Below are 19094 nucleotides of genomic sequence, written 5' to 3' on the forward strand. Positions count from 1 at the left end.
TCTCTCCTCTCTATATATCTGTCTTTCCAATAAACATAAAATAAAAATCTTTAAAAAAAAATAAATTAAAAAAAAAAGAATTACCCAGATGCTAATGTGTCTCTTTTAGCAATCTGAGTTTAATTGAAGAGTGATGAAAAAAAAAAAGAACAAAAGTATTTCTGAAATTATGCAGGAATTAAAACCAGTAAAAAAAAAAATAAGTAGTCAATTGCCTTCAAACAAAATGAGTTCTCTTCCCACCTAGTTACTGCTCTACACAGATGCTCTGTAAGCAGAAGTTACTAAGAATTGCTGTTGTCCTGGAAGCTGCAAAATGAAATCATATCTGGAAAATTATGTAACTAAAGCTTAGGGTTTTTTTTAGAACATCAGTGTTAACTTCAAATACTTTGGAAGTGGGCAAAGTTTTAACTGTGCTTCTCACTCAGAGAATGCTACTCCTGAACAAAACAGTCAACTGCTTCATACTAGTAATACAGATTCACTTGCTTATTCATATGTACAAATTTGTATTTTAAAAAAGATTTATTTATGTTTTATTGGAAAGACAGATTTACAGAGAGAAGGGGAGATAAAGAACAAGATCTTCTGGCCACTGGTTCGCTCCCTGAGTAGCCATGATGGCCAGAGCTGAGTCAATCAGAAGCCAGGAACATCCTCTGCATCTCCTATGTGGGTGCAGGGACCCAATTTTCAATTATAAATAATGGTCATTGGGATATGAACCTTTGTCTAATATTGAATTAATTCCTGATATTTCAATTTTTATAAGTGTCAAAAATATCAACAGTATTTCAATAACATTCTTTAATGATTATTATTTTCAGCTTTCTGTTCATTTTTCAAATGGCTTTACATAATATACAGAAATTGAACAGGACCCGGCACAATAGCATAGTGGCTAAAGTTCTAGCCTTGAACATGCCAGGATCACACATGGGCACTGGTTCTAAACTCAGAAGCCCACTTCCCATCCAGCTCCCTGCTTGTGGCCTGGGAAATCAGTTGAGGATGTTCTAAGGCCTTGGGATCCCATACCCATGTGGGAGACCCAGAGGAAACTCCCAGCTCCTGGCTTCGGCTTGGCTCAGCGCCAGCCATTGCAGCTGCTTGGGGAGTGAACCATCGGATGAAAGATCTTCCTCTGTCTCTCTTCTCTGTTAATCTGCCTTTCCAATAAAAATAAGTATATCTTAAAAAAAGAGAAATTGAACAGTGCCCAGGATAGAGGTGCAATGTTTTCTAGTATAAATTAAAATGCTTTTCAATTGAATCATAGATCTGATTTTCATTTCCTCCCACTCACCAAATCCCAAGATTGCTCTCTGAGTTTTTCCTTTAAGTGTAAAGAACCACCATCTTCAAAATCTAGAAACTCGGATGGGGTTTGCTGCCTCATTGAATGGGGCGTAAACCCAAACCATGAGACAATAGCAGAATCCAAAGCTTGAAGCTGAAATTTGGAGCTGACTGCTTTGAGAGAGCAAAATGCTGACAAAATCTAGATACGATCTGTCAGGCTGAAGTCTACCGCTAAGTCGCAAACAGTCCCTGTCCTCTGGAAGCTCCGTGGATAGCTGCTGGGAGGCCAGAGGAAAGGGCCTAGTGGGAGACTATCTTTTGAACTGTGCCCACTTGTTTTTTTGGGTTGCCAAAGCCTGCCTTCTAATTTAACAAAGCCTCTCTCGGATGCCTCTCCAATGAAAGCCCGGGGAGCACACATGCTCCCTGCTTGAAGGCTTCCTTTGGAAACAGTATGTTTCCTCCTGGAATATCTGATGTCAGGTGTTTTGTTTTCTTAACTTCTCCAAACGCACCCTGGCCTTCTTCCCATTGCTTCTTTCCTCTCTCCACCCAACTCCTTCCTCCAACTATATCCCATCCTACGTAACCTGCAAGGTCAAATCAAAAGCTCCTTTATGCAGCCCTGATGATTGTTCCATTTCAGTTTCCCAGCTCTAGACTCTGTCTTATGACTCCCATCTCATGGCTCTGCCAGCTCCATGCCTGCCCTTTTGAGCCGACTCTTTTGCTATAGGACCAATTCTGGCTTACATGGATTGATGTGAAAAAATGCATTAAAAAAAGAAATAGCCTTTCTCCCCTCACACACAACTTTTGTTTGGCCTGTCACTGACCCTGAGTTTGTGAACCAAGAACCTTCCAGACATACAGGGAAGTATGTCTGACATGACCAATATATGATATAGTATGACTGATACTATGACTGATCAGTCCTGGGAGTTTTCAGACAAATCAACTTAGAAATCATTATACACATTGGAAAAATCAAGAACTCAATTTGAAGCATTTCCTACAGATTAGATTAATTTGAGACATTTCCCTGGCTTGCCAATGCTTGTTTGGCTTTGGTTGATGCCTTATGATTGAAGCTCAGCTTTGTACTCCTGTTTGTATTGTACTCGCAACGGTGTTGTGATGTCTGGATGATGATTAAACACAAAATAAATACTCCCAAAGGAAATTCTTTATAAACAATAACTCAGTACAATAGTATAACCCTTGGAAGTGGCACATTTGAAAAACTCCCAAAGCACTCAGTGTAAGCAGAACATCAAGTTGACTTTGCCATATTCCCAAGGCAGTTTGGAAATTGGATTTTTGGTACAGTAAGACAGCCATTGTGACTCTCAATACTTAAGAAAAGGTGTACCAGAATTTCACTGTGACTGAATTTAAGGTGCTCTGATAAGAGAATATTCAGTACCTTTTCCTTGATGGCCAATGCCATCCTTCCTCTAATCCAACCTTGGTCACCAGATCTGTCCTATCTTGGATCAAATCTAGCCACAGCACATCTTGGTATGTAACTTCTAGTGGTTTATTCAACAGACTGAATGCTTCACTATACCTGTTTTATTCATCCCACATGACATGAGCCTAAATCTGGGTCATTGCCAAGCTGTTGAGCTGTGAATAAACATGGAAAGAAATTCTAGAAGAGAGTCAGGGAGCAGTGGCAAACTGCTGGAGAATGAGCTGCAGCCCAGAGACTGCTGCTCACTTGGATCTGTAGATTCTTGATTTTCAGATGGCCATTTTTAGAGCAGATGATAACTTTCTAGAAATGTTCCATAAATTAGCTAAATGACTTACCTCAGCAATAAAAGGAAATAGTAGGCGGTCTTGGGTTGTAATAAGTGTACATTACCTTGCACATGCAGTACCACTGGTCCACGTTTGCGAGAAAGAAAATGCCAGCAACTGGGGACTACCTACCTGTAGTTCATCAATGAATGCTTGCTATAGCCATAACCTAAAATCGCTGCAAGCAACACCAGGTTAGCTAGAGAGAGTGTGGATTATTTTCAGATACACAGGCAAAGGAAGCATGCAAAGGGGCAATTCAGGTATGGCTGCCTTTAACTACAAGGTCTGAAATTTGCCTTTATGCACCAGTGATCTCAAGCGCCTCATGTTCAATCAGGAAGCTGTGAAGTGAGTTCAAACTAAAACTTTTTTTTTAATGTCTCTCTACTCATTTCTGCTACCCTAGTAAACATATTTTTTTTTTCCTGAATTGTGACAAGAAGACCCAAATCAATACCCAGTAACCAGAAAAAGCACAACAAAGTCTAAGTTGAAGAATATATGACAGTTCCTAGGATTTGCAGCACTTTGGCAAAGTATAACTGTGAAAAAAATCATTAACCTATTTCCCACCTGGATTTATCTTGAAATTAAGGGGATTTTTGTTGTTGTTGTTGTTGTTTTTAAGTAACTATGTGTTAGTATTCTGTATGTCATGCTATACCATGTGGTGATTTGTTCAATTAAAGTTTTTCTGTTTCCTAACTGACCTAGATAACAAAACATAATGCATCTCAGGGATGTTTGCTGCATTTTCTGTTTCCTTTATTTCATTGAATTACTTTAACAACTTCAGTCTTAAAGGAGATATAATCTAAAGCTTTGGAGAAATTGCTTACGTCTTTTACTTTCATAGGGGTTTAAACCTCTGACAACTCTATTATATTTTAAGCTTGAAAATTGAGTCTGGGACCTTGAGTCCTCCAGCTAGACCCCTGAACTACTTAATTAGGGGAAACAGGAGCAGCCTGTTCTCTGTATTACACAGGGCTAAATATCAAAAAGCCTTCAAGTTCCAGGCTGTATTTCAGACAACGCCCCCTACCCACCGAGGAAATTCACATTCCTCCTGGGACACTTAGGTCAACCCTTGGAAGAATGTCCCTCTGATTCTCTTTGACAGCACGAAGCAGCCAGCGCGGTCATCACTCCATATTCCTAACAGCAGTTAGGGCCCCTTCTACTGGGAAGAGGGTGCGACATGATAGATGGGATAGCAGGTACTTGGTGTCGTGTCTCCACCGGAATGAGGTAGCAAGGAACACGAGCCTTTAAACGTGTACAAGATGCTAGCTCCTCCCCAAAAGGTGCTGTCAGTCAGATGTATCCCACCCTTCTGTGTTTCTAGTTTGTTATTAGAAACAGGGAAGAGGTTTTCTAATCACACAATTTTGGTGTCTGTTATGTTAGCCAAAGTTAGACAGGGTTACAATTCTGGTCTTCTTAAGTAGTTTTGGCCATGACCTCTTGTTGATCTCCAGATGTATACCCAGATTGTGCTTTAGAAATATCCACTTCAAACATTGTCTCTGGCCTTTCTTCCCTGCCTTCTTCCTGACCACTAAGGTTGGACATTTCTTTAATGAATTGGACGTGTTTAATGGTTGAACATGTGTGCTCAATAAACCATCTTGCTCATTTTGCCTTTTACCTGCTTTTAAATGCAAGTTGCAAGATCAGAGAGGAGAACAAGGTTAAGAGGTGATTCATCATAGCAGTGACCTGGGTACCAGCAAGGGACCCAGCAGGTGTGTCCCTGCCGGCTGACACTGTGGATGGAATCTATGCAAGCTGCTTCCATAAATCCATGATAAAAAGGATCCATCTCTGTGCCTGCCCCTTACCTGACAAGAGAAGGGCTCTGGGGAGGGCGTGCTTTCAGAAAGCTCCACAGCAGGTGGAATTCTGCTCATGACTACCATATCCATGTTCAAGACTGAGCAGGAAGTGCTTGATCTGGAAGTAATGGAAACAGGGAAACAAAAAATTACAGAGTTGCTAAACTACTTTAACATGATTCTCCTCCAAGGTACAATGACTTTCTTTTCTTTCCATTCATTTTTTAATCTCTGAAGCAGTATTGACGCTACACTTTCCTGACTTAGTCACAGCATATTCCCTCTTGGAGAGGGAAGCTGTATACTGATTATGAACGTGACATATATACAATGACTACAGAAGGCAAAATATCTAAGCCACATTTGTGCAATGGACTTGCAGCCTGTGCCTAGGGCACTGTTGTATAATGTTTGAGGAAAAAATAGAAGGCGTTTGGAAACCTTGAATAAACCAAATATTGAGAGGGATGGAGATGCTCTGAGGAATGGGGCTCTTTCTCTCACAGCAATGAGAAATGGACATTGAAGAAATTGAGGGAAGAGCTGCATAAGGCAGAAATCTGTGGTCATTGGCCACGTCTGTCTTGACAAAATGCTGAAGCAGATTGTCCCCTGGGGTTCCTTTTCTCAATGTAGGGTGGCCATTCCATGAAGACTTTTAAGAAGGACTCAAAAGTCAAAAGTGGCATGGTTGTAAATGATCACCTAAGCCTTGATAATTTCAAAACACATCACTATTACACCTAGGTAGTGTTTATCTTCTTTCCACCCCACCTTGGTGGCTGAAGCTGGCATTGACAGTCTTCAGCACTGTGTAGCTCTTCTGCTGGCAAGGAGCACAGCTGAGATGGGAAGCAGAAGCAGCTGTCTCACACACCAGGCATGGTGCGGGAGCTGAGCTCTGAACTCCTACATTCTTCTGGAAAGTTGGATCAGACTTGATTTGGAAGGGAATTCTCATTCAGTCACTCTCTTGTTACTCATTTTTAAATTTACCATGAGAAACAAAGACCTGTACTGAAATCAAATTTGGACCACTTCAGAGATGCAAGGGCAAAGATGACCTGGAAAAGAGAGAAAGGAATTAGGGCACAGGAGAGAGGAGCATGACTCAGTGACCAATGACACTGCAGGGTATCTAAGGGACAGGAAAGGGCACAGAACCTACCCAGTATAATTTGAAGCACCCCTGTTCCCTGTTGATTAAGATGTTGGTTACCACTCCCAGCCTTTTCTTAAACAGTGAGAAATGCCAAAGGCATTTGGTAGAAATTCCTGCTCTAGGGGTCCAGTCCAAGGGTGTCTTAGCTTCTGAGCCTCCTGTAAAGTTAACCTACATAAATAATGCAAAACGGGGAGACTGAGAATTGGCATGGATAAACTGATTAGCGAAGAACATCAGTACCTAGAACTGACCTGAGCCCACTTTCCAACACTGTTTCCCAGCAGCACAAAAGAGTGCTCAGAGGGCTGAACCCTGAGTATTGAATCAGGAAATAAATGGGAAAAGGTTATGATCATATATGCTTTTTTAAAAAGGTATATTTTTATTGGAAAGTCAGATATACAAAGAGAAGGAGAGACAGAGATGATTTTCTGTCCACTGATTCATTTCCCAGGTAGCTGAAATGGCTACAGCTCAGTAGATACATAGCCAGGAGTCAGAAGTTTCCTTTGGGTCTCCCACGTGGTTGTAGGATCCCATGGTCTTGGACCATCCTCAACTGATTTCCCAGGCCACAGCAGGGGGCTGGATGGAGTAGAGTTGCCTGGATTAGGACCTGCACCCATATGGGATCCTGGTGCATGAAAGGCAAGGACTTTAAAGGCTAGGCTATCACTCCAGGCCTGATCATACATGCTTTTAAAATTTGTCATCTTTTCTCACTACTTCCCAACTATTCCCCTTCAAATTTGGGTACAGCTGAACTTTTTGTCATCAAAACAGTTTAGAGTTATCTCTAAAAATAAAAAAAAAATAATGGTTTACAACTATATATTAATCTTTCCATAGGAATTTTGTAATGTTGCTTCTTCCAAATGGCAGCTATGCCACAATTGATAAGCTATCAGTGTGAATGTGTGTGTGTGGGGGGAGGGATATGTGTACAACCTAATTATAGTTGTATCAGCTGCTGAGCACGCGGGCTCTTACTGGTTCTTAGGATTGCAGTTCAGGGAACACACATTCTAGTGGGAGGGAGGCCATTTTTGGCAAATATTATGTGACACACCACAAGTTCATACTATGATCATTTCAGCACAAGATAGAGTTGGTTGCAAATGCAGCTGATTGAGGTTTAAGCATGGGAACACCCAGGACAGAGAAAGGAGATATTAGGAGTGGCGACCAACCTTAAAGGGTCTGCACCAGACAAGTGCGAGATTGTCTTCCATTATCACTATGAGGAAGACACGTTTTCTAAACCCAACTGGTACCCCCTTGAAGTGAAGAGAATATGCCTGAGGCATTGCTGTACAGAGTTCATGACATGTGCGTATCAAGGCTGAGCCTACTGCCTGACACGGTAGGCAAAGTAAACCGAAAGCAATTTCTTGATGGATGTGCAGCTCCACCTTTGAACACACTCAGTGACTTCTGGAGCTCTGTCCTAACTAAAGGAAAATGTCTGAATCACCACGACAAAAACTTATGAAAGAATATGCTCTTAGACGCCTGACCGATGATTAACTGTTGGTAGAAGTTGTTTTTGGTAATACAAGACTCTTAGGACACAGACATAAGGGATGCTTTTCTGTGAGAGAGGTTTCTGTAATCACATTTAGGATTAAAAACCCATACTAGACATTTTTATTCTGCATCTGACCACTGCAAGGAAAAGCTGAATCCAGGTAGTCATTTCTTTCATAACCATTTTTAATTTTTTTTTGTAAAGGGCTGAGGGCAAGTTCATTCTTCTCCCACATGCTTGCAGCATCTAGGAATCAGAGAAGGCCAAAATGCCTGGAGTCACAGACTTCGGCTTGCTCTCTCATGAGTGACAAGAACTCAATGACTTGGGCCATCATTGCTGCCTGTGAGGATCCACATTTGCAGCTATTGGAATTATGAGCAGATATGGAACATGGATCCAGGCATTGGGATACAGGATTGTGGCCATCCTAATTTATTGCTATCTCCTCTTCTCTTCCTCCTCTTTTTTTTTTAACATTACTCAAGAGGGAAGAAGAGATACAGTGATGGAGAGAGATAGACTCTTATGTGCTGGTCACTCTCCAAGTGCTTTCAACAGATGGAGCTGGGTCAGGGCCAAAACCAGGATGCGGGAGCAAGGATTTCAGCATGGGCATTCCCTGTCATGAAACACACCTGTTAAACCATCCCTAGAGTCCCTTAGGGTCTGCAACGGCAGGAAGCTGCATTGGGGACACGGAGCTGGTTTTTGCGTCCAGATACTCTGATGGGGGAACAGGCATCTGGAGCATCAGGACAAACTTCCATCCCTCAGGTAGCCAGAGGAGGGTGCTTAGGGTAGAATCGCTGACATGTTCACAGACATGATGCTGGCTCCTGCAGCAGCAGAAAGGGGAAGAGCCAGGGTGCTGTGTAAAGGCTGTGTTCAGTAGCTTTGACAGCAGACAGTCACAGCGACTTGGATGTGCTCACCTGAACCAACTCACTGTGTGGCTGTGAGCATGAATGCTTGGAACCTGAAAGTGACAAATGGGACGAATGGGAAATATGATGTGGCTGGCTACAGAGTTTTCAATAGGAATTCTAAATGATTTTTGTGATAGAACGTATTCACAATGCTACAAGCATTTCAGGCTTTCTCCTGATTCATGTGTTGGAAGTGAATCGAGCACACGGCTCTGTGAATATTAATTTCCTGTAACCTCCAAATATAGAAATCTGAAGTTTTTCTCCAATCAACTTGGAGAAGTTTGTGTATGTTGCAGATAATGGTCTTCCTCTTCCTGTTTCTGCAGTGTACACATTTCACATGCCCAAGTTCAGGCTTTTGTCCACTCTCCACCCCATGCCACTGCTAATACCTTCAGCAAATCACAAGGGTAGCTTGTGATCCTTTAAAGCGCCCTGACTCAGAAGGAAAACTGCATGGCCGGCATCAGAGTATTCTGACTTCCAGTTACCAATTCACCTTTCCAGCCTTCCCTCTTTCTCTGGCCCTTCGTGACCTACTTGCTGCTTGCAAGAAAAAGGTGCCTCCAGGACTCCAGGGATGCCACTGTATTAGTTTCTGCAAGCTGTTGCTCACACCCTGACCCTTGTAAAACTGCCTCCAACAGCTCATTCACATCCTTCACCTCCTGTCATCCCATCCAAGGATCATGTGCTTGTTAAACCTCTGCTGGTTTAGTTCTTGCTTACGCCAGGTTTCCATGGGAGCTGGACTCTAGTTTTTGTTTGTTTGTTTGTAGCACATCTCAGTGTGTAACAAAGTTGTTCCACAAGCATCTTTGTAAAAACCGCCACAAATATTTGGCATATGGCTGGCAGGCCATGTGGATTAATGCAATGAGCGAATACACTATTTTTCCATCTGAGGCTCCCTTGAAAATGCTCCCATCCCCTCCTCCTCCTTTGCTGCCATATCAGACATCCTCTGCACACAGCACTGAACCCTTCACCTAAGAGAAAACAATTTCAGAAGTGTCTCTCAGCAAAGCTTATGTTTTGTGTCTTTAAGAACCTGTAGCTGGATGTGAAATGTTCATGAATTTTAGCTCAGCTCCAGGTGGCTGTTTGTATCAGCTGTCAGAATGCAGAATAATAACAATGATGATAATAATAATAATAATAACTATAATGTCCTGGCTTTTCTGTTTGATTTTTGTCTGTTTGTTTCACAGGGCAATGTCACTTTTTCCTGCTCTGAACCACCCATCGTTCCCGTCACATTTGTCAACTCCAGCAGCAGTTACTTGCTGCTGCCTGGGACCCCACGAATCAATGGGCTCTCAGTGAGTTTCCAGTTTAGAACATGGAATAAGGATGGGGTGCTTCTGTCCACGGAGCTGTCTGAGGGCTCGGGGACCCTGCTGCTGAGCCTGGAGGGCGGCATCCTGAGGCTCCTCATCCAGAAAACCACTCAGCACGTCGCAGAAATCCTCACAGGTATGTGTGCTGATGCCGGCCAAGAGGGCTTCTTATTCAGCCAGGTTCAGAAAGAAGGCTCTTCTGAAACACACAGAAGCTGGCTAGGGTTCATGGGAAGGCCCAGTGTTTGCACAGCTGCTCCAATCTAAAAAGGCAGCATTTTTGTTCTTATTAGGAAAAACTTTTTCTTAAGTGAAATTCACTTTAGGTAAGTGAACTTTAACTGGTGGCCTAATTTCCTTACCCCTTCAACATCCCCATCAAAGATGTGGGGATAAGGATTCTTGGGCCTGGTGCAGTAGCCTAGTGGCTAAAGTTCTCACCTTACATGCACCAGGATCCCATATGGGCGCCAATTCTAACCCCGACATCCCTGCTTCCCATCCAGCTGTCTGTTTGTGACCTGGGAAAGCAATCAAGGACAACCCAAAATCTTGGGTTCCTGAACATGCCTAGGAAACCTGGAAGAGGCTACTGGCTCCTGGCGTCAGCTCAGCTCAGCTCCGGCTGTTGCAGCCACTTGGGGAGTGAATCAATGGATGAGAGATCTTCCTCTCTGTCTCTCCTCTTCTCTGTGTATCGGACTTCATAATAAAAATAAATCAATCTAAAAATAAAGAACTCTTAATTAGGAATATTTAGTGTAGGAGAGTTCACTGGCAGAGCACTCAGGTACGTGTGCCCCCTCTAGACTGGATCTGAAGTGACTGGAATTCTTGCTGCCCTCGCTCGTTCAGGCAGATGTCAGTGTTGCAAGAGGCGTGTTGACTTGCTGCAACATAACACCAGCCCCAAGACTGCCTTTGGTTTTGTTTGGCTTTTAATGATCTGCAAATGGCTGATATTTGGGAAGTACCATTTCTAATTATGGTAACGTACTAGAGACATTAATTTGTACCAACATGCCAGAACCTGCACTAGGGACTGAGGCCCGATGATCAGCCCATGGATCATTTGAGATCCCTCCCTGAATAATGAATCTTCGTCAGGTCTCCTTCTGCTGTGTACCCAGGGCCAACATCAGTCATGCAGGACAGGACTGCCTGATTTTCCTTACATTTAAGTACCCTTCCTTTCCTCCTGAACTGTGAGATTATAAAAAATCAGATAAAAGGAAATTCATAAATAGTAAAAAATATAGCTCAATAGTGAAGGCCATGGGGTATTCTTAATGTCAATAACGGAGATGAAGGGCAAGTTGGGCATCTGACAAATGCAGGAGCGTCTCAAGCTGGGAATCAGAAAATTAAACTTGAAGGCAGCCTTTCTTGTGTCCTGTGGTCCTGTTTAAAAATATCAGCTTTTGCTCAAGCAAACATGAGTATAGTAGTTACCAATGGCTATGTACTATAGGACACTAAAAGTTTTGATTGCTGACACCTTACCCCAGTTCCTGTTGGTGAGGCTTTTAGGGGCCATTTGGGTATGTGATTCTTACTCAGAACCTCACTTGAACTAAAGTGCAGTCATCAATGGGGCTTCCTACGGGGAACTCTGCTTCTGAGCTAACACTCATAGTTGCAAGTGGGACCAGGACATCCACTGCCAATCTCATTCTTATGGTCTCTCTAGAAAGCAGCCTGCAGAAAGTGACACAGAACACCCAATAGAAAACAAAATAAAACAAACAACAACAACAACAAACAGCCCTTTAAAACAGTATTGTTGGAGGCAGTGTCTCAATATTCTCCTGTCAGTCTATTCATTCCAAGTGGAAGATGAAATCAACTTTATGTTCATGTAGAAGGGATTGTATACAGACACGGATATCATTAAATGTGGATCAATAGATCATGTTAGAAATGGCCTGTTCCCGGAAGTTAACAACCGGGGATAGATATTTGCATTGTGGTTAAGACTTCATTTGAGATGCCCACATTCCCTAATAGAATGCTAGAGTTTGAGACTGGCCTTGTTACCAGCCCCAGATTCCTACTACTGCACACCCAGGGAAGTCGCAGGTGAAGGCTCAAGGTGTTAGGTGTGCTGCCCACCTGAGAGACCTGGGCAGACTTTTTCAAGCTCAGCTATTCTCATCATTCACTCTGTCTCTGCTATTCAAATGCCATAAATAAGGAGGGCAATGGCAGCCATTAAAGCAGATTAAGGTGTCTCGAATTCTCAGATATCTTCAGTAGCTATTTAACAAATTCCCTTTTTCTTCCATCCTGAGCTAAGATCTAGAGGTAGACAGGCTTCATTCTAAGAAGTCATAAAAGCTGAGAGTGAATTCGTGTAGTTTTATAAAACTCATTAGATTTCCAGTCATGGTCATTAAGTTAACCACTCAGAATTATACTTTCATATTCAGTTATGAAAGTTAAACAACAGAGATGCCAGGAACTTTCTTCCTTACTTCTTAGGGCTTCAACTTTGTGTGCATGATTTTCATGGGGAGGAGGAGGAGGAGGAGGAAATTTACTGTTTCCTGAGTTGGCAATCTCAGAGAAACACTCAAACAACTTTAAAATACAAGTTACCTGAATTGAGTTGTTCCAGGGATGAAGTTTCAGAAAAATAAACTGCATGTTTTTTGAATCAGAAAATGTTCACCCTAAAGTTGCTTATTTGAGCTCTCAAGTCTGTGGTGGTTACAATATATCCCATTGCTGCCCAAACTGAATACAAAGGGAAAAAACTAAATATTCTAATACAAAGTATACTAAGTATTCACATTGTATACTGTCACTTTTTAAAACAATACAAATGTAAGGGTTATTGAAAAAAAAAAAACTGCTTGAAAGGAAAGCCCTGCAGTTGCACGTACCATAGGCTATTTAGGAAAATATGTTATTCGAGATTTAAGGGTAGGTCTTTCTGAAGCATTTTATTCTGTTAACCTTATTTCTGCAACTAAATGCCAGGCACAGCCACTCACTGAGCAGGTTATTTCTGCTCATAGATTTGGAGGTTCAAAGCCCATCACTGGAGAGTCCTCTCGCCGCGTGTCTGATGAACACAGTGAATGGGGAAGTGCCTGCAGAGAGAAATCACCTGGAAATCCAGGAAGCTGATGTATAGGGTGAAAATTCAAGTGTGTGTGTGTGTGTGTGTGTGTGTGTGTGTGTGATATCTCTCGCCCTGTAGAACATCCAGAATACATTCACAGGGACACACTCTGAGAATCTCACCAATCTACTTCCCCCACCACACACCGTGAGTTGATTGTGTTTCTGCCACCTCAGCACCATTAGTTTATGACTTTGGGGACTAAATGTCTGCATGAGCTGGGGAGCCAAGTCATATCGAGCCAACAGCATCGGGTTAGTTGGGATTCCTACAAGATGAGAAGGCCATGGACTTTCTGATCTAACCTCAGCAAAGGCTGTCTTTGTAAGGAGTTATTCCAATATCCCACCCTGGACCCAGTGCCATTTCTTCTTCCTCACAGCTCAAGAAATTCGCGCCAGTCTGGCCACCCACCAATCAGATGTAACCTGGCATTCCACCTGAGAATCCCACCCCCAATCTTCCAGCCCCTTCCCAATCCTGCCCACTCACCAATCATCCCTAGGCATTTACCTGCAGTCGCCAAGCCCTTGGGGCCTGCCCTCAATCCCTCCCAATCTCCACCCCCTACACCTAGCAGACAAAAAGGCCCCCAGGTGCGTCTCTCTCTTTTCTCTCTCTTCTTTTCCTTTTCCCCTTTTCTCTCCACCAACTCCATCCTGTTCCTGGCCGCTGGAATAAAGCTTCTAAGATACCTTGTTGCATCTGATGTTTTCAGCTCACGGATTAGCTGCACCTAATAATATCGTAATATCCTACACACTAGAACTAGAACTCAACCTTTTTAAAGACTCAACTAAGTCTTTACAGAATATTTTAAAGCAAGTGATGCATATCTATCCACACACACCCTACATAAAAACATTTACTGAATATCTAGTATATATACTTTTTTCATGTTTTTCTATAGCTCAAGGCAGATTCCTTAACAGGACTGTCTTCAGTGGACTGAGGCTACTAACTGACGTGAGGTCAGTCTCAGCTGGGATCTGTTTCACATGACCTTGCCCTACCGTGCATGGCCATTTACACTCATACCTGGTGCTCTTCACCCGTTGGGGAGATGTGGGCCTGGCCCTGGAATAGGGAACACCTTCCAGCAGCCTTGTGCTGCACCGCCTTTTCAGGAAACTGAAATCCACTTTGGTAGTTTACATGGCAGAAAAATTCGGGAATGTTTAGTGCTGTTCAAGAAAGTTTGAAACCTATTTTTTTTTTAATTTCTCCTTTATATCACTGTGCTAATAATTTGCATGGGGGGCATTTCCAAATGTTCATGGAAAATGAAATGAAAATATAAGTTCATATAGTAACATGACACTTTTGGAGTCCATGCAGACTTCCATACAGTACACATCTCACATCAAACTTTTGGTGAATGTTCTTTCGCATGGATTGCAGATTCTCTTTGCAACAGAAACTTTGTACTTTAATTTCATTTCTAAGTACTTTTCAAGTTCCTTCTCCTGTGTTAGTCTACTAGGAGGGCCAGAACGAACATTGTAGATTTTACTTACAGTTCTGGAAGGCTAAAGACTGAAGTGAGAATAGTGGCAAGGCTGATATTCCCTGACACCTCTCTGGGTTAAATCCGGCCATCTTCTCCTGATGCCTTCAACTGTTCCCTCCCATGTGTGACCTTGTCTTAATTTCCTATTCTCTAAAGAGTAGTGTGTCATTAAAAAAAATTACTTCTCCATCTCTCAAGATGCCACGATAGTTTTTAGGTAATGGAGGTTAAATTTTCAACACATGGTTTTGGAGGGGCATTCACCTCATAGCGACATCTATTGGCTACCTTCCCCTATGATTGGCTGTCCAGGGTCTTTGTCTCCACCGTATAGTACAGAAATAAACACCCGGTTACCTGCTGTATCCATTGCATTTGTTGAAGACGCAGTGCGGCACCTGCTTCCCGGAGGGCCTGAATGTCTTCAGGCCTTTCAATCCAAAGGATTCTCTTTTGTGGACATACACACATAGAATCAACTAACTGGAGGTCATTTTTTTTTATTTCATCTATGCTGAACATGGACTTCCTTCTTTCTTTGTATTAGAAAACAAAATAAATACTACTATTTCCATTTACATAGAATATGGTTTAGTTATGTTAGCTATTGCAATTAATCCAGATTATTGACAACTGGTATACTGTTTTAAATAAGGAACTTAAGCATCCATGGGATTGTCTCCAAAGGATAGGGCAACTGTGCTTGTCACTTGAATCAGTGGCTGACTGAATGAAGGAACCAGTGGAATTGACCTTCATTCCTCTCCGAAGAACTTAATTCTAGATTCGAAGTGGTTTTTAACAAATGTTGGTTTTATGACAATCATATGCATCATGTGCCGCAGAACATGTCACACACAAGAATGAACTCTTCTGAGGGAAAGTTCTAACGTGATTGAAAAGGCTGTAAGGTCTCCAGAGGTGTGGGGGGGAGCCTGGAGAGCCTTGTCACCCAGGAGGGAAGTACTCACCATCGGTAATCCTGGCAGTCAGATGTGTACAGTCTATGGACCAGCAATTAACTGAGCTATTCCTTCAAATATCGCCATGTCTGTATAAACAGCTGGCAGCTACCTGCCATCTGCACATCCAGCAAAATTGATCAATCTGTGAACTTCATCCTCTGCTTCAATTACATTGCCATTGATGCCTCTGTGTTTTACCTAAGATAATGAGAAAATACCATCACTGAGGTTAAATAAACAGCTATCCTAAGGGCTGTGGTTTTCACAAACTGAGCACAAAGTTCAAGTTTTAGAATACCACACCATGAAGAGGCCTTATGCTTCTGTACAAGCAATGGAGAAATGAAATCATCCAAGCTTTACGTTGCCAAGAAAGATTGGATGTTTACCAAAACGATGTCGTGGGCATCTGAATAATGATAATGGAGACACCTTATTTCTGAACCTACTCTTCCTTCCCCCATGTTTTACTCAAAAAGGGAACCAAGGGAGTTAAATGATGATGATAATGATTATAGAGTAACCTACCATCAGACCTGCAATTGCTGCCTTTGTCCTATCATGTCCACTGTGACAGTTCTGCCATGTGACTCACTCTTCTGTTTAGTTCAGGAAGCTTTCGAACCATGTTCTGTGACAATGTTGTGTTCCAACCTGCAGCTGGTGTACTGCCCCCAGTATTGCAGAGGCCCTGCTGGGAAGGACAATTGAGAGATTTTAAGGCAGATTTTAAGGCTTGTGAGTAGGGAAATCTTGCCGCAGAGTCAACAAACTGGATTAGAAAGGGGAGATATCCTAGAGGTGCAAACTGTACATCATGACTATGATGACTAAACAGAGCAAGGAGATACTCCAAGAAGGGAGGACAAAGCTCAGGGGTGAAAAACTCCTTGGGAGCTCCAGCTACCTGCGACACAGAAGTCAAGCAGGAGGGGAAGAGAAGCAGCGTTTCAGATTTGCACCTTGACTGGAGTGACAGAATAGCTCTCGAATGCTCTGACTTCAGTGGTTAACATGTGGATAATTGAGCCAACTTTGAGACCCTTACCAGGAAAAAAAAATCCTTCACCCCCAATGAAACCTGTACCTGTTAGAATCTCATGGATGGCAATCACAGATATTGTTCTGTTCATACGCTGACCAAGGATTTTCAGGATCCAGGTTAACATGAGTTTCAAGCCATGCCTTAGCAAGTAGGAGAGGTTTAACCTGTGATTTAAACAATGCGAATGAGAAAACCCGGTGGTAACCCTTGGCAGTAGAGATTCAGCTGATCTGAAGTTCAGTCAACTAGTGAACATATGGAGAGGGCAAGATGCCCTGTTGAAACCAATGAGGACACATCTCAACTTGACTCAGACTCCACCCCCAGCAACCTGTAATCCCACTGCAGAGAGGAAACACACAATGATACATTGTTACTTAAGACTGCCAGGCAGTAAATGATATGACCCAAGGGAATAGATCAGGCAGAGTTTGTGCAGGAATTTAGACACAGGAAATGCCAGGGTCTATTGAAGTTCAGGAAATTTTGTTTCATTTATTTTCTGATTTATCAACTCATCCCCTTGTTAATCCATTCAATTATTCAGCACCTTTGCTATTCCCCTGAACTATGCTGCTTTGAATCATAAAGGTCAACTATGACATGGTATGGAAAAACACCTGATTCGGGTTTTCATCAGAAAGTAAAACTCAGATGCTCTTGAGCCAATCAGCTCTGCTTCTGTTGCAAGATGAGTAAGCAGGTTTAGCAAGATTAAGCAGTTTGTCTAAATTTCTATTAAATTGTAAGTGGCAGGGTCCTGAGCAAGGGAGTATTGTGTAAATAACACATCACAGAACCATGTGAAAAGTTTTTTTTCCGGGGTTGGAGAAAGAATCTCTAAAACTGTGTCCTGGCTGGGCAGAATCTTGCTGTATGCTGTGTGTAAAGTGGACATCCACATACACACGATGGGACAAACGTTGCCTTCTAATATTGGTAAACTGAGAGGGCAGTCTGTGGGTATGGTGGATTCTTCTTGGTCTCTGTGTAGTGCTCTGTACTCCTGCTCGAGTGTCCCAGTCCCTCTGGAACTTAAAGAGAGAAGGGTAATGAGAGGAAGTGATACCTGTAAGCTCTGTGGAAGGCTTCCCAGGAACGCAGTTCTAACTGGCGAAGCTGCTGACTTCTGTGACTCAGAGTAGAAAGGCGGCTACGAAGCAGGAAGATGTGAGGTTGCTCAGGGTAGAATGATGGCCCGATGTAGAGTGGGGATGAGCCCAGGAATGGATCACCTTTGGCTCATCCCTGGAGCAAAGTCTGCAGTAACTAACGGCTACCACCTGGACCCCGCCCCTAAGCCGCGCCCCCGCAACTTCACGTCATAGATAGGTGAGCGCACAACCGTTGAGCACGCGCCAAGCATCCCGGAGCACGAGCAAAGCTAGAAGCCTCTGTTGTCGCTCCCTTCTCTGCCACTCAGGAGCGGTGTTTAAAACCCAAAGCCATGCTGCCCGGCTGTCCGTTTTCCTCTGGCAGCTATCACGCCAGGTGGAAGTGGTCCGTCAGACACTTCATTAAACCTTGCCTGGACTAAGAGCCTCTCTCAAGTGTGTCTGAGCTTCCCCTAAACCTAACAAGTTGAAAGAGAGCCGGAGATACCCTTCAGCAATGGGGCAGTCTCTAGCTGATGGGGCTACTTGCCACCTTCCATCTTTCTGTCCTGTTTAGCTTCATGACTTTTGGACTCCCATGTAGACTTCCTGTCTGCTGCATTTCTTGTCCAACTTGCTGCAAATTCCTGATCATTTTCAAAACATTCCTAACACAAAGCGTTCTTGGACTTTTCATATGGAGTTAATCAACTCTCCTGCACACACATGACTGCTCCAGCCAGAACTTCATGAAGCCATTGGTATCACTTTGATTTTGTTTTTGTTTTTGGCATTGTCTTCTACACATACACATTAATTTATTATTTCGTATATAGAATGCTTTTTTTTCTTGTTTAGGTAAGTATTATTACATAACATGCCACTGGCTGTCAAATAAATATATATATCTATATGTATATATATACACACACACATATAATTTTGTGTTTTTCCCTCTTGATCTTTAGGAAAATTTATTAAAGGTGGATTATTCATTTTCAGAAGGAAAAGAGGAAGGAAGGGGAAGGAGGGAAGAAGGAACGAAAACAGGCAGGCTGGAAGTTAGAGTGAGAGAGAGACAAACACAAATGGAATTGTAAGATGAAGGGAGATGGTCCTTGATAAGACCTGGGAGCCCAGGCAGGAGGGTTTAGCTCAGGATGCATGTGACCACAGCAGGTGGGGGAGCAAGGACCCTGACTGTCTCCTGATCTCGGAGAATCAACCGATCATCCCTGCGCCTGCTCTTCCTGTTTCTGTTCCAGGCAGCAATCTGAACGATGGCCTGTGGCATGCGGTCAGCATCAGCGCCAGAAGGAACCGCCTCACTCTCGCTATCGATAATGACGCAGCATCCGCAGCTCAAGACACTACCCCAGTGCAGATTTATTCAGGAAGCAGCTACTACTTCGGAGGTAAGTTCTCCAGAATATGAA

General features: G+C 42.9%; 1 pseudogene; it reads left to right on the forward strand.

Annotated features, from left to right (window-relative positions):
- The window catches only part of LOC121150355, a 198377-nt pseudogene that overhangs the window by 175658 nt on the left and 3625 nt on the right, over nucleotides 1-19094 (forward strand).

The sequence above is a fragment of the Ochotona curzoniae genome, unplaced genomic scaffold (genome assembly GCF_017591425.1).
Source record: "Ochotona curzoniae isolate NIBS_2020 unplaced genomic scaffold, NIBS_Ocur_1.0 scaffold_4953, whole genome shotgun sequence".
Classification (NCBI taxonomy): Eukaryota; Metazoa; Chordata; class Mammalia; order Lagomorpha; family Ochotonidae; genus Ochotona; species Ochotona curzoniae.